At 43.5% G+C, this 14,577-nt stretch overlaps 1 protein-coding gene across 5 annotated transcripts in view; it reads left to right on the top strand.

The window, feature by feature from the left end:
• LOC149313515 (ADP-ribose glycohydrolase MACROD2-like) overlaps window positions 1-14,577 on the top strand; it is a 1,160,252-nt gene that overhangs the window by 879,910 nt on the left and 265,765 nt on the right. The window lies entirely within an intron of this gene.

Raw genomic sequence — 14,577 nt, 5'->3', positions numbered from 1 at the left:
TTCCTACTGCCTTCCACCTTACAAAGCATTATTAAATTTTCTAGTGAGTCGTGCCTTCTCATGATACGTCCAAAGTCCAACAGTTTCAGTTTAGTTATCTTGGCGTCTAGGGAGAGTGCAGGCTTGATTTGCTCTAGGAGTCATTTAGTTATCTTTTTAGCAGTCCATGGTATCTGTAGAACTCCTGTTCAGTACCACATTTCAAATGAGTTTGTTTTCTTCCTACCAGCTGCCTTCTGTGTCAGCTTTCACAACCATGCAAAGAAACTGGAACTACAATGGGATGGACAGTCCTATCTTTAGTATTCAGTGATATATTTTTACACCTTAGGATCTTGTCTAGCTCCTTCATAGCTGTCCTTCCAAGTCCATTGTCTTTCCTGACACAGTGTACTGGCTTCAGTTCAGTTCTTCTGGCTCCCAATCAGTTAGGTTTAATAGTGCAAATCTACTTTTTAAAAGGTAAAGGTAGTCCCTTGACATGAATGTCTAGTTGTAACCAACTGTAAGGGGTTGTGCTCATCTCTGTTATTAAGCCAAAGAGCCAGCATTGTCCAAAGATGAATCTGGTGATCATGTGGTCAGCATGACTGCACCGAACGCTGTTACTGGATGAGGTGCATTCCATTTGTATAGGTCCCCCCCCAGCCCCCATTTTTAGCGGCATAGAAAATGTGCTTTACTTTATGCCATATAAAGTCTGTAGTGTAGAGTTAGGACCTGTCATGTTTCATTTTTACTGGCAATATATGCCATTGATCTTAACTTTGTTTGTACATTTATGTTAACCGAGTCCCCTTATTTTGGCAAATAAGTCCATTTAAGAACAAAGCTTGTTTTATCAAGGCTTGTTGTCATAATGTGAAATTTACTGCCAGCAATTTGTCTTTAACATTGCTCTCTTGAGACAGACAAATGCTGTTTTCTCATGTGGATTTTTAAAAAAAATATCTTGTGTGCATTATCAGGAAAAGAAAGATGGATTACAAGATGTGTTTATGCAAAGGCTCATGGTCACAGTTAGAAGTGTGTTTGTATGAATATATGAGACTTTGGAAGCATATCTTTTTCTGAGATGGGGCTAGAAGAGAAGATAGTAAAAAGGTAGGTTTCCAGAAACTGAAGGATAGCCCACTATTAAAGAAGTATTTTGACAGCTGCCTATCTTTGGATTTTGAATAAAACATCTGCTCATGTTTAATGTTTTTTAAAACCTAGTTCTATGCATGTATACAATACTGTAGCTTTGGCTTTAAAATGACAGTGGTTTGGAGGAAAAGATACATTAATCTTCCCTTTCACCTGGAAAGTGTGAATGTAGATCAGCTCCCTAAAGCAAACTGTCAGGTTTAAAGCTGACATAGTAGGGTATTCGTGTTCAGGTATTCTGGATGACAGTGGACAGAGCCAATTAGTTTTGTTTGCCAGGGTCGGAGATGCACTTGGGCTACTGTGCCTCAAACAACATCTGCACTTCCCATATGACAAGTCTCTCTCCTTTTTTTTAATGTAAGGGTAGTTTTAAACCCAGTTTTCAGTTTGGTTCAAGGGTCTGCTGTTAAAAAGAAAAAACCAGGGATTCCATTAGCCGGCTTTTGGCCCCACCTAAAGTAGTTCTTTGAATACTGGTCAAATAAAACCTTGTTTTTAAAAGACCAACTATATTCGTCAGAAATCTGCTTATTTTCCAGATAAGCTTCTTCTTTTTTAATGAAACAGACCAAAATGTAGTCTCCCACCTTTGATCATAATAGTAAATAGAACAAATGGCCTTTCCCCTTTGATCGTATTGCACAGATCATAAATAAAAGGGACAAAGAAGCTAAGTTATAAAGCATCATACCAGGATAAAACATGGTGCCTTGTGTTGGTAAACTACTTGTCCTTTCTAGTGGCCCTAATGTGTCATTATCACAGCAAGATAAATAGCAGGATCACTGCAGATCTATCTGTTGGCCTTTACTTTTACCCTCCCTTGGGTCAATTATTCACTTACACCAAATTCTAGTTGTGGTCTTCTGACTTCCGCATGTAATTCAATGCCATTAAACTCCATAGGTCCAAAATGCACTGCAGAAATAATCCAGTTTGAGACTGCTTTAACCGTCCTGGCTCAATGCTAGGGAATCCTGGGAAGTGTAGTTTTGTGAGACATTTAGCCCTCCCTGTCACAGATCTCCGGTGCCACAACAAACTACAGTTCCCAGGATTCCTTAGCACTGTGCCAGGGCAGTTAAAGTAGTCTCAAACTGGATTATTACTGCAGTGTGTTTTGGACCATAGTTTTCCTACAGAGAAGCAAAGGACTGTGACTTCATCTTCAAATAATCTCTGTAAATAATAATGGTATGTTTTGTCATGTGCACACTCACTTGCGTTAGGAGCAGTCAGTTAAAAAAATTAGACTAAATCCAAGATTAGATTTACATAGACTAGACCCATTGAAATGGATGGAACAAGTAACTTTTAGTTGTGTGCCTTCCAGTCATTTTGACTTGTGTCAATCCTAAACTGAGCCTACCTTGGCCAGATGTGTTCAGAGAGGGCTCTGAGGCTTAGAGAGTATGACTTGCCCAAGATCACCCAGTGGATTTTAATGGCTGAGTAGGGATTCCAATCCTGATCTCCAAAGACGTAATTGAATGCTCAGTCCACTACACCATGCTGACTGTCACAAGTAACTTACATCATATTTATTTCAATGGATCCATACTAGGGAGGACTCTTGGATTTAGGTAAATAACATACAATATTGCAGTTTGATAGGTTCTCCAGATCCCTGCTCCATGACAGAATTTTCAAAAACATGTCCAGGACACAGCTGTCTTCACAGATTGACCCAAGTAATCAAGAAAATGGAAAATCACCATGTGATAATCCATGATTCAATTGTACATGGCCTGAAAATCCATGATTCAGTTGTACATGGCCTGAAAATCCATGATTCAGGTGTACATGGTGTTAAAACCTCCATGTTTTTGAACAGTTACTTTTTGAAATTCATTGCTATCCGGTGATTCAGGTCACAGGTAAAGCAATGGATGGAGTGAGTGGATTGTGTAGATACTTTTGAAGTAGCATACATGATATGAACAGATGTCTGTCTGACACAGAAATGCCCACATGTATATAACTGGTGGAATTAAGAAACTTTTCTCTATATTTCTTGGCTGAAAATTCTAATCTGAAATCTCACCAAGTGAAAATAGCACCACTGCTGTATGTTTATGAACCAGTTAAAGGTTACATGGGAGGTGTAAAGTTTATGCAAATGAAAGAGAAAGTTAGAATGGGAAACATTTCCCTCCCAAATGTTTTCTGTTTAACTTTTAATAAGTTTTATGATGGAAATATATCCTCTGATTAATGCAGAAGACGTTTTTAAAAGATGCAGCCCTTCTGTTTGCTTAGGATTTGTCGTGACCTATGTAGTCTTGTCCAAAGCCTGGGAGCAATAATGCATTGCACTTGTGAGGGAAATGTACTGTGGATGATAATATTGGCATGCTTTAGCTGGGAGTTCTATCTTAAGTCAGCAAAAACGGATTGAATCTACTAAATGAATGCAGCCAACTGAGCCAAGCAAAAGTATTACTGGAATGGATTTGGACATAGTCTGTTGGCTAAACAATCTTACTATCTAGAATTTAACTGAGATGGTATTAGCGCTTTCTGGGTTATGTGTAATTTAAAGAAATCGCCTTAACTTTGATAGTCTCCCATGTTAAGGAATGAATCTCTTTAAAGGTTTCATATGAGGTCTCTTGCTTCTGTGTTGCCTTTGTTACTGAAAAATGTAGTTAGAATTGTAGTGAAACAGGGCCCCATTTGTACTATGCTACAGTGGTACTCCGGGATACGAATTGATCGCGTTACGAAATTTCCGGGGTACGAAAAAGTTAGATTGGAAAAAACTGTTCCAGGTAACGAAAGATTTTTCGGGTTACGAAATTCATTTCGGCGCGAAATTCAAATGCGAAGCGCGGCTAGCGGCTTTCCAGCGCTAACGGAAAGCCTTTTCGGGTTGCGAAATGTATCGGGTTACGAACGGCGCCGCGGAACGAATTAATTTCGTAACCCGAGGTAGCACTGTACAGACTAGCACTATATTCCACTTTAACTGCCATGGTAACATCCAGTGGAGCTCCTTCCCTGGCTGGGGTTTAAAGGCCCCTAACCTTAAGTCCACAACCAAGGATACTGTAGGACTAAACTGTGGCACTGAAATGGGAATTATAGTGCTGCGACTGTGGTGTGAATGAGTCCCAAAATAGAGAATTGTAGTGAAACAGGATGGAAAAGGTAAGATCTTCGAAAATAGAGGTTACATCCAAAGGACATCCAAAGGCATTGAGATTCCAGATAGATGACTTGAAGAGATATAAATATGTAGCTGCTTATTTACTGACAATACACACCAGCCAAGGCAAAAATGAGAAATTAAGTGTTAATCACATTGTTTATTTGCTCCACGGAGTATAATTAGTTAGTGTATGAAAGAGACACACTTGATTGATGGATGAGGCCAATATTTGTTAATAATTAGGAAAACCATGTGTCACAGTGAGAAACGGTGATCCCATGTACCATTTACCATGGGCCTCCTCCAACCTTCCCAGCTGACTTATAAGGTGTCAGGTGTTTGTGGTAGTTTCCCATTCCATAAATGGGCCAGTCACAGTTCTTTGGATCCAAGCTACTATTTTCCAGGGTAAGTTATTTAATAAGATTATTTTAGATAAGGTTTCCCTGGTTGGGCACATTTGGAATGGAAAAGATTGTGGATGCTACCACCCGGCAGAAATAATGCAGTTTGACATTCCTTTAACTGTCATGGCTCAGTCTTATGGAATTCTGGAATTTATAGTTTGTTGTAACACCAGAGCTCTCTGACAGAGAAGGCTAAATGCAATTGGCCCTCTCCATTTGCAACTTTGACTTTTGTTGATTTGATTATTCACTGATTTGATTAATATGTTCTCTGTAGGAATCTGCAGGTCCTTCAGCTTGATTCTATGGTCAACATCCACCCTATGTTGCCCTGGAGGACCTAGAGATTCCTAAAGATAACACTTCTTTGTAGGTCCTCAGTGCAATTCTCTGGTCAACATCTGGCAGATGTTGATCACAGAATGATGCTGGGGGACCTAGAGATTCCTAGAGAGGTGATCTCTCTGGTAAAAACAAAGTGTGTTTTTTTATTTGTGGTTGTTCCATTTCCATGAGGAGCCTGTGCCCCCAACCCCAGCAAATGAGGATGGTCCACTGTATCTCACAAGACTACAGATCCCAAAATTCTATAGCATTGAGCCATAATAGTTAAAGTGGTGTCAAGTTATGTTAATTCTGCAGTGTAGATGCAGTCTCTGTTATATTTGTGTCATAATGTTGCCAATTATTTCTTTTTTCCCACTACACTCAGCTATTAATGCTGCTTATTTGTTATCATGGGAATCACTAGATGAATAAGTTGAATCAAGCTCATGCTGCTTAGATAACAGCAATATTGAGGCAAATGAATAAACTACCATATGTTAACGGACTGGAAATCATACCCTCCAACATTTCACACATGGAAAACAGAGATGCATGTAACTGAGCAACATCAGTGTGGATGAGAGGGCAAAAGGCATAAATCAGGAAGAACACACAAGCTAGGAGAGGCTGCAGAAGTCTGCTGTTGTCTGAGCCTACTGGGAAGGGTAAGATTCCACCCCTAGTCTCCTCTGCCACTGCTCAATGAGTGCAAACTAACTTTGCATTTTGAACTCAGTGTACACCAAGTGAAGTAAGCTGGATGAAGGGGGAAAACAGGAGGAGGAGAAATAAACTGGGACATTTTAAAAGCAGCAGAAAAAGTAGGATAACAAAGGATTAACGGGAACTGTCCCTGTCAAATGAAGACAGTGGAAGATATGGGAAGCTACTGGGAGTGGGGGAAGCTAGCTAGGGAGCCCTAGTGGTGCAGTCGTTAAATGCTAGTACTGCAGCCATGCACAGCCACAACGTTGTGAGTTCGATCCCAGGCAGGGCTCCAGGGTCCACTCAGCCTTGCATCTTTCCATAGGTCACTAAAATTAGTCCCCAGCTTGTTGGGGGCTAGTAGCTCAAGTGCACTGATAAGCAGTATAGAAATGTACTCGCTATTGCTATTGCTAGCAGGAAAAGCTGAGTGTGGCCACCACTTAGGTAAGAGAGACAGCATGGAAGTTGCACACACCTGATCATAACTTTTCCTACAGGGGATATGTGAAACAGGAGGGCACCGTTGAAGCTAAATATTTTAGTGATATATGGAAAGGGATTCAGAAACATCTCGAGGACTGACTTTATGCTGATTCTTACACATGGATACCCCAGTTTTCCACATCAACCACCCCTCTTTCCTGCTCTGCCATGCATTCCAGCATCAGATATCTGGAATTCCACATTATCCTCACATCCTGTATCACATGGGGATGAGACATCCAAACACTATTTAACGAGAAAATTATAAAATAGAATACAATTCAAACTATTATCAATATTATTACAGGGTGACCAGATGTTATAACCACAATGGAGGACAAGGCACCACAAAATGGTGCATCTTGGAGAAAAATGTAGGATATTACAATATAGAAGCTAAAAACACTATTGTAAATGTAAATTCATGCTTCTTAGTCATGGTCAAAATAGAGGACATTTTGGAATTCCTCCTGGACAGAAAGTTGACATGGACATGTCTTGGAAAAAGAGGACATCTGGTCACCCATTATTATTATTATTATTACTATTATTATTATTACAATCATGATTTATATACTTTCCTTTCTTCAATTAAAACATTAATTTACAAAAGTAAAAAAAGCAATTAAACTTTCACATTAAAAAAAAACCATGATTAAAAATAGCTAAAACACTAAAAACACTTAAGACCTAATGGTAAAAGACGATATCTGTACATCTGTGGAAGCCACAGTTGTTTAGGATTTTACAGAGTGCTTTTCATTGCCATCCAAATTGCATTGCCCAGTTTCAAGTCAAAAGGTTGAAATTCTAAATGGGAAGCTTCATATCTCATTGGGAAATCATGATAAATACTTCAAAGTTTTATTGAGTGTTTTTGGCTCTTCGTCAAATTGCAATGGGTAGGTTTAAAGTCAAAATTTGAAACTGAGAGCTTCCTAAAAACAAAAGAGGAGCAGCCATAACTCATTCAGAGATGTGGACCAATATATGGGACAGGTCTGCTAAGATTTCTCAGAGAGGGAGAAAAACAGCTATCACACTGCTACTAAGATACGTTCAATTTAAAAGGGTATGTGAGAGAGAGACAGCAAGAGACCCCATTGATTCCTCTACAGATATGAGTTAGAGACTAAAGCAGTATCATGTACAACTCAGCTAGAAAACCAAGGATGGCTTCCTAGAGGGCCCTAAGTTGGCCAAGAAGGCCTTCATGGGCCACATGCAATTGGTGAACTGCACAATTTCCATCTCTCCACTGAGATAACATCAAAGTTTCTTGGTGAGACAAGCTTAAGGAATGGCAAGGAGCCAGGCTACCTCTAAGGATATTTATGCACACACATAAAAGGGATTATGCTAAATAGACTATATGCGTCACCACCAGTACTCTGGAGTCCTCAGCCTCTGCTAATGAACATCTTGACCGTTATTCAATCTATACCCAATATTCAGAGAGATATCTGAAAACCATTTTGGTAGTAGATGGCAGTTCATGTCACCATGTTTGTTTGTGAGTCAGTATGTTTACTTCTTCAACACAGTCCTTCATTCTTTGCAGAAAGTAGTGTGCAAACAATGTATTCATCACAGACAACAGAAAAAATAGTCTATAATTTGTTGTGTCTATCTTTTCATTTTCTTATATATTGGAACCACAGTTCCTTTGTTCTTTTATCTGTTTCAAGTTTTTAAAGCTTCCATGAATCCTAGGGGTGGGAAAAAGGTTATCATAATTACAGTTATGTAACAACATTATCATAGTTACAGTTATGATGCTGATTTTGTTGTTTGTGTCATATATTTTCTGACTTTATAATGTCCATTTTTTTGTGGAGGAGGAGCAGTTTGGGTTACATCATAGTTATTTTGAAAGCCTCCATGTCATTTTTTTAAAAATTATGCACACATATGTGCGTGCACACATATTTACTTTTAGTATGTTATGGGGACCCACCTTCACAGGATATTTAATCCAAGTGAATTAGAAATATTGATTTAAGTAATCAGTGAATCTGAAAAAGGTTGCAATCTATCAAAATGCATGGCATGTATATGAGCAACTTATATTGAGTCCGACCCAATTTTAATTGTTTAAACATTTATAGTGGTAACCTTTACCCAACATGTTAGGCATAATCACTTGTAGACATCAGAAGACAATAAAAGTTTATACAACAGAGTGAAATAATAAGTGTGAAAGTAATCTTAACAGAATCAATGTATGAATAATGGCAGCCATCCATTATCCAGGCCAGTCAATTATTTATCTCATTGGAAAAATAGAGCCCATTCCCCAGTCAGTCTCTCGGTGAACATTACTGCCATAGGCATCTGTAGTCTGCCATTTTAAAAGTGCATTTGAAAAGACCTGCTAATTAGCCATTTAATTACACGTCCAGGCTTAGAGGGTGCATTTGCTTTTGTAAGCAGTTATTTATCTTTCCTAATGCTTTTGTTTCTGCTTTCAACAAATTAAATTACAGAGAGATTTAATTTTGGGCTAATTAAGCATGAACACAACAGAAGCCATGTGAGGCAATCGAAAACAATGTATCCAGTCCTACAAGTAATATTCCTGGGAGGACAATATTAGATTTAGTCATATTAAGCTGCATAGGTTGAGACAGTCAGAACGGCACAAAATGTGTAGCATGCTAGAGTGGCTACCAACATCAGAAAACACAAATTCCCATTGCATTGGGGTTCCATCAGTCTTGACCTCCCCCTCCTTTCACTTGAGAAATGTTGTAGAATCTGCTTTCAGCCGTTTCACTTCCATTTTGTATTTGCATCAAGATCATGTAACAGGCATAATAAGAATGGAAAACCACATGCGTATTATAAAGTATGATAGCTATGTACATTTCTGCTTGCCAGCAAGTCAAGACTGGTTGAGTTCAGCAAAAACATACTTTCAAGAAAACAAGACAGTCATTCTATGTGACAGACTAATTTTGACTGGGCAAAATTGTCCTCGTTTAAAGATAAAAACAGAGAAGAATTCTTGGTTTGAATTCAGATGCTGCTCTGGCTATGTTCGAACTGAGGCAACACTATAAATCAGGCATCGGCAACGTGCGGCCCGCGGGCCGGATGCGGCCCGCGAAGCCTCTAGGCCTGGCCCGCGCTCGCCCCTGCCGCCGATTGCGCCGCCGATTGGCGCCGCTCCGGCCGCCATTTTGTTTTTCAAAATGGCGGCGCCCCTCTAGGAGGCCCGGGGCGCTTGCTGCAGCCCTGTTCCAGGGCTGCAGGGCCGCGCCAGCCCTCCGAATGGGCTCCGCCCTCCTCCCTTCTCTCTCTGCCCTTGGCCCTCCTGGCTCCGTTTTCCTAGCTCTGCCCTCCTCTCTCCGCCTCCCTCTATGAATAAAAGAGTGTGGAGGGGAGGGAAAGGAGGAGGCGGCAGGGAAAAGGAAAGCGAAAGTAAGAGAGCCAGCCAGCCAGGCAGCCGGAGCGAGCCACTGAAGAGGTTGGTTGGTGCATGTATTTTCCTCTGCTTGGTGACTGTGATTTACTCTCCCTTGGTATCTTTGCAAACCCCCCCCCACATGCTCCTTTGGGCATGCTTTGATTCTGATTTCCTGCATGGCAGGGGGTTGGACTGGATGACCCTTGGGGTCTCTTCCAACTCTATGATTCTATGTTTCTCCTATGCTTTGTGACTCCCTTAGTATCTTTGCAAACCCCCCCCCCATGCTCCTTTGGGGATGCTTTGATTCTGATTTCCTGCATGGCAGGGGGTTGGACTGGATGGCCCTTGGGGTCTCTTCCAACCCTATGATTCTATGTTTCTCCTATGCTTTGTGACTCCCTTACTATCTTTGCAACCCCCCCCCATGCTCCTTTGGGCATGCTTTGATTCTGATTTCCTGCATGGCAGGGGGTTGGACTGGATGGCCCTTGGGGTCTCTTCCAACTCTATGATTCTATGTTTCTCCTATGCTTTGTGACTCCCTTACTATCTTTGCAACCCCCCCCCCCCCCATGCTCCTTTGGGGATGCTTTGATTCTGATTTCCTGCATGGCAGGGGGTTGGACTGGATGGCCCTTGGGGTCTCTTCCAACTCTATGATTCTATGTTTCTCCTATGCTTTGTGACTCCCTTACTATCTTTGCAACCCCCCCCCCACCCAATGCTCCTTTGGGCATGCTTTGATTCTGATTTCCTGCATGGCAGGGGGTTGGACTGGATGGCCCTTGGGGTCTCTTCCAACTCTATGATTCTATGTTTCTCCTATGCTTTGTGACTCCCTTACTATCTTTGCAACCCCCCCCCATGCTCCTTTGGGGATGCTTTGATTCTGATTTCCTGCATGGCAGGGGGTTGGACTGGATGGCCCTTGGGGTCTCTTCCAACTCTATGATTCTATGTTTCTCCTATGCTTTGTGACTCCCTTACTATCTTTGCAACCCCCCCCCCCACCCAATGCTCCTTTGGGCATGCTTTGATTCTGATTTCCTGCATGGCAGGGGGTTGGACTGGATGGCCCTTGGGGTCTCTTCCAACTCTATGATTCTATGTTTCTCCTATGCTTTGTGACTCCCTTACTATCTTTGCAACCCCCCCCCCCATGCTCCTTTGGGGATGCTTTGATTCTGATTTCCTGCATGGCAGGGGGTTGGACTGGATGGCCCTTGGGGTCTCTTCCAACTCTATGATTCTATGTTTCTCCTATGCTTTGTGACTCCCTTACTATCTTTGCAACCCCCCCATGCTCCTTTGGGGATGCTTTGATTCTGATTTCCTGCATGGCAGGGGGTTGGACTGGATGGCCCTTGGGGTCTCTTCCAACTCTATGATTCTATGTTTCTCCTGTGCTTTGTGACTCCCTTACTATCTTTGCAAAAAAAAAACCCTCCCATGCTCCTTTGGGCATGCTTTGATTCTGATTTCCTGCATGGCAGGGGGTTGGACTGGATGGCCCTTGGGGTCTCTTCCAACTCTATGATTCTATGTTTCTCCTATGCTTTGTGACTCCCTTACTATCTTTGCAACCCCCCCCCCCCACCCAATGCTCCTTTGGGCATGCTTTGATTCTGATTTCCTGCATGGCAGGGGGTTGGACTGGATGGCCCTTGGGGTCTCTTCCAACTCTATGATTCTATGTTTCTCCTATGCTTTGTGACTCCCTTACTATCTTTGCAACCCCCCCCCCATGCTCCTTTGGGCATGCTTTGATTCTGATTTCCTGCATGGCAGGGGGTTGGATTGGATGGCCCTTGGGGTCTCTTCCAACTCTATGATTCTATGTTTCTCCTATGCTTTGTGACTCCCTTACTATCTTTGCAACCCCCCCCCCCACCCAATGCTCCTTTGGGCATGCTTTGATTCTGATTTCCTGCATGGCAGGGGGTTGGACTGGATGGCCCTTGGGGTCTCTTCCAACTCTATGATTCTATGTTTCTCCTATGCTTTGTGACTCCCTTACTATCTTTGCAAACCCCCCCCCCCATGCTCCTTTGGGGATGCTTTGATTCTGATTTCCTGCATGGCAGGGGGTTGGACTGGATGGCCCTTGGGGTCTCTTCCAACTCTATGATTCTATGTTTCTCCTATGCTTTGTGACTCCCTTACTATCTTTGCAACCCCCCCCCCCCATGCTCCTTTGGAGATGCTTTGATTCTGATTTCCTGCATGGCAGGGGGTTGGACTGGATGGCCCTTGGGGTCTCTTCCAACTCTATGATTCTATGTTTCTCCTATGCTTTGTGACTCCCTTACTATCTTTGCAACCCCCCCCCCATGCTCCTTTGGGGATGCTTTGATTCTGATTTCCTGCATGGCAGGGGGTTGGACTGGATGGCCCTTGGGGTCTCTTCCAACTCTATGATTCTATGTTTCTCCTGTGCTTTGTGACTCCCTTACTATCTTTGCAAAAAAAAAACCCTCCCATGCTCCTTTGGGCATGCTTTGATTCTGATTTCCTGCATGGCAGGGGGTTGGACTGGATGGCCCTTGGGGTCTCTTCCAACTCTATGATTCTATGTTTCTCCTATGCTTTGTGACTCCCTTACTATCTTTGCAACCCCCCCCCCCACCCAATGCTCCTTTGGGCATGCTTTGATTCTGATTTCCTGCATGGCAGGGGGTTGGACTGGATGGCCCTTGGGGTCTCTTCCAACTCTATGATTCTATGTTTCTCCTGTGCTTTGTGACTCCCTTACTATCTTTGCAACCCCCCCCCCCACCCAATGCTCCTTTGGGCATGCTTTGATTCTGATTTCCTGCATGGCAGGGGGTTGGACTGGATGGCCCTTGGGGTCTCTTCCAACTCTATGATTCTATGTTTCTCCTATGCTTTGTGACTCCCTTACTATCTTTGCAACCCCCCCCCCCATGCTCCTTTGGGGATGCTTTGATTCTGATTTCCTGCATGGCAGGGGGTTGGACTGGATGGCCCTTGGGGTCTCTTCCAACTCTATGATTCTATGTTTCTCCTATGCTTTGTGACTCCCTTACTATCTTTGCAACCCCCCCCCATGCTCCTTTGGGCATGCTTTGATTCTGATTTCCTGCATGGCAGGGGGTTGGATTGGATGGCCCTTGGGGTCTCTTCCAACTCTATGATTCTATGTTTCTCCTATGCTTTGTGACTCCCTTACTATCTTTGCAACCCCCCCCCCACCCAATGCTCCTTTGGGCATGCTTTGATTCTGATTTCCTGCATGGCAGGGGGTTGGACTGGATGGCCCTTGGGGTCTCTTCCAACTCTATGATTCTATGTTTCTCCTATGCTTTGTGACTCCCTTACTATCTTTGCAAACCCCCCCCCCCATGCTCCTTTGGGGATGCTTTGATTCTGATTTCCTGCATGGCAGGGGGTTGGACTGGATGGCCCTTGGGGTCTCTTCCAACTCTATGATTCTATGTTTCTCCTATGCTTTGTGACTCCCTTACTATCTTTGCAACCCCCCCCCCCCCCATGCTCCTTTGGAGATGCTTTGATTCTGATTTCCTGCATGGCAGGGGGTTGGACTGGATGGCCCTTGGGGTCTCTTCCAACTCTATGATTCTATGTTTCTCCTATGCTTTGTGACTCCCTTACTATCTTTGCAACCCCCCCCCCATGCTCCTTTGGGGATGCTTTGATTCTGATTTCCTGCATGGCAGGGGGTTGGACTGGATGGCCCTTGGGGTCTCTTCCAACTCTATGATTCTATGTTTCTCCTGTGCTTTGTGACTCCCTTACTATCTTTGCAAAAAAAAAAACCCTCCCATGCTCCTTTGGGCATGCTTTGATTCTGATTTCCTGCATGGCAGGGGGTTGGACTGGATGGCCCTTGGGGTCTCTTCCAACTCTATGATTCTATGTTTCTCCTATGCTTTGTGACTCCCTTACTATCTTTGCAACCCCCCCCCCCACCCAATGCTCCTTTGGGCATGCTTTGATTCTGATTTCCTGCATGGCAGGGGGTTGGACTGGATGGCCCTTGGGGTCTCTTCCAACCCTATGATTCTATGTTTCTCCTATGCTTTGTGACTCCCTTACTATCTTTGCAACCCCCCCCCCCATGCTCCTTTGGGCATGCTTTGATTCTGATTTCCTGCATGGCAGGGGGTTGGACTGGATGGCCCTTGGGGTCTCTTCCAACTCTATGATTCTATGTTTCTCCTATGCTTTGTGACTCCCTTACTATCTTTGCAACCCCCCCCCCCCATGCTCCTTTGGGGATGCTTTGATTCTGATTTCCTGCATGGCAGGGGGTTGGACTGGATGGCCCTTGGGGTCTCTTCCAACTCTATGATTCTATGTTTCTCCTATGCTTTGTGACTCCCTTACTATCTTTGCAACCCCCCCCCACCCAATGCTCCTTTGGGCATGCTTTGATTCTGATTTCCTGCATGGCAGGGGGTTGGACTGGATGGCCCTTGGGGTCTCTTCCAACCCTATGATTCTATGTTTCTCCTATGCTTTGTGACTCCCTTACTATCTCTGCAACCCCACCCCCCCATGCTCCTTTGGGCATGCTTTGATTCTGATTTCCTGCATGGCAGGGGGTTGGACTGGATGGCCCTTGGGGTCTCTTCCAACTCTATGATTCTATGTTTCTCCTATGCTTTGTGACTCCCTTACTATCTTTGCAACCCCCCCCCCCCATGCTCCTTTGGAGATGCTTTGATTCTGATTTCCTGCATGGCAGGGGGTTGGACTGGATGGCCCTTGGGGTCTCTTCCAACTCTATGATTCTATGTTTCTCCTATGCTTTGTGACTCCCTTACTATCTTTGCAACCCCCCCCCCCATGCTCCTTTGGGGATGCTTTGATTCTGATTTCCTGCATGGCAGGGGGTTGGACTGGATGGCCCTTGGGGTCTCTTCCAACTCTATGATTCTATGTTTCTCCTGTGC

The sequence above is a fragment of the Sceloporus occidentalis genome, unplaced genomic scaffold, assembly GCF_023333645.1.
Source record: "Sceloporus occidentalis isolate IW3139 unplaced genomic scaffold, rSceOcc1.0.p SCAF_4, whole genome shotgun sequence".
In the NCBI taxonomy this organism is placed as follows: domain Eukaryota; kingdom Metazoa; phylum Chordata; class Lepidosauria; order Squamata; family Phrynosomatidae; genus Sceloporus; species Sceloporus occidentalis.
Note: the sequence above shows the minus strand (reverse complement) of the source record. Positions and strands in the feature narration are given on the sequence as shown.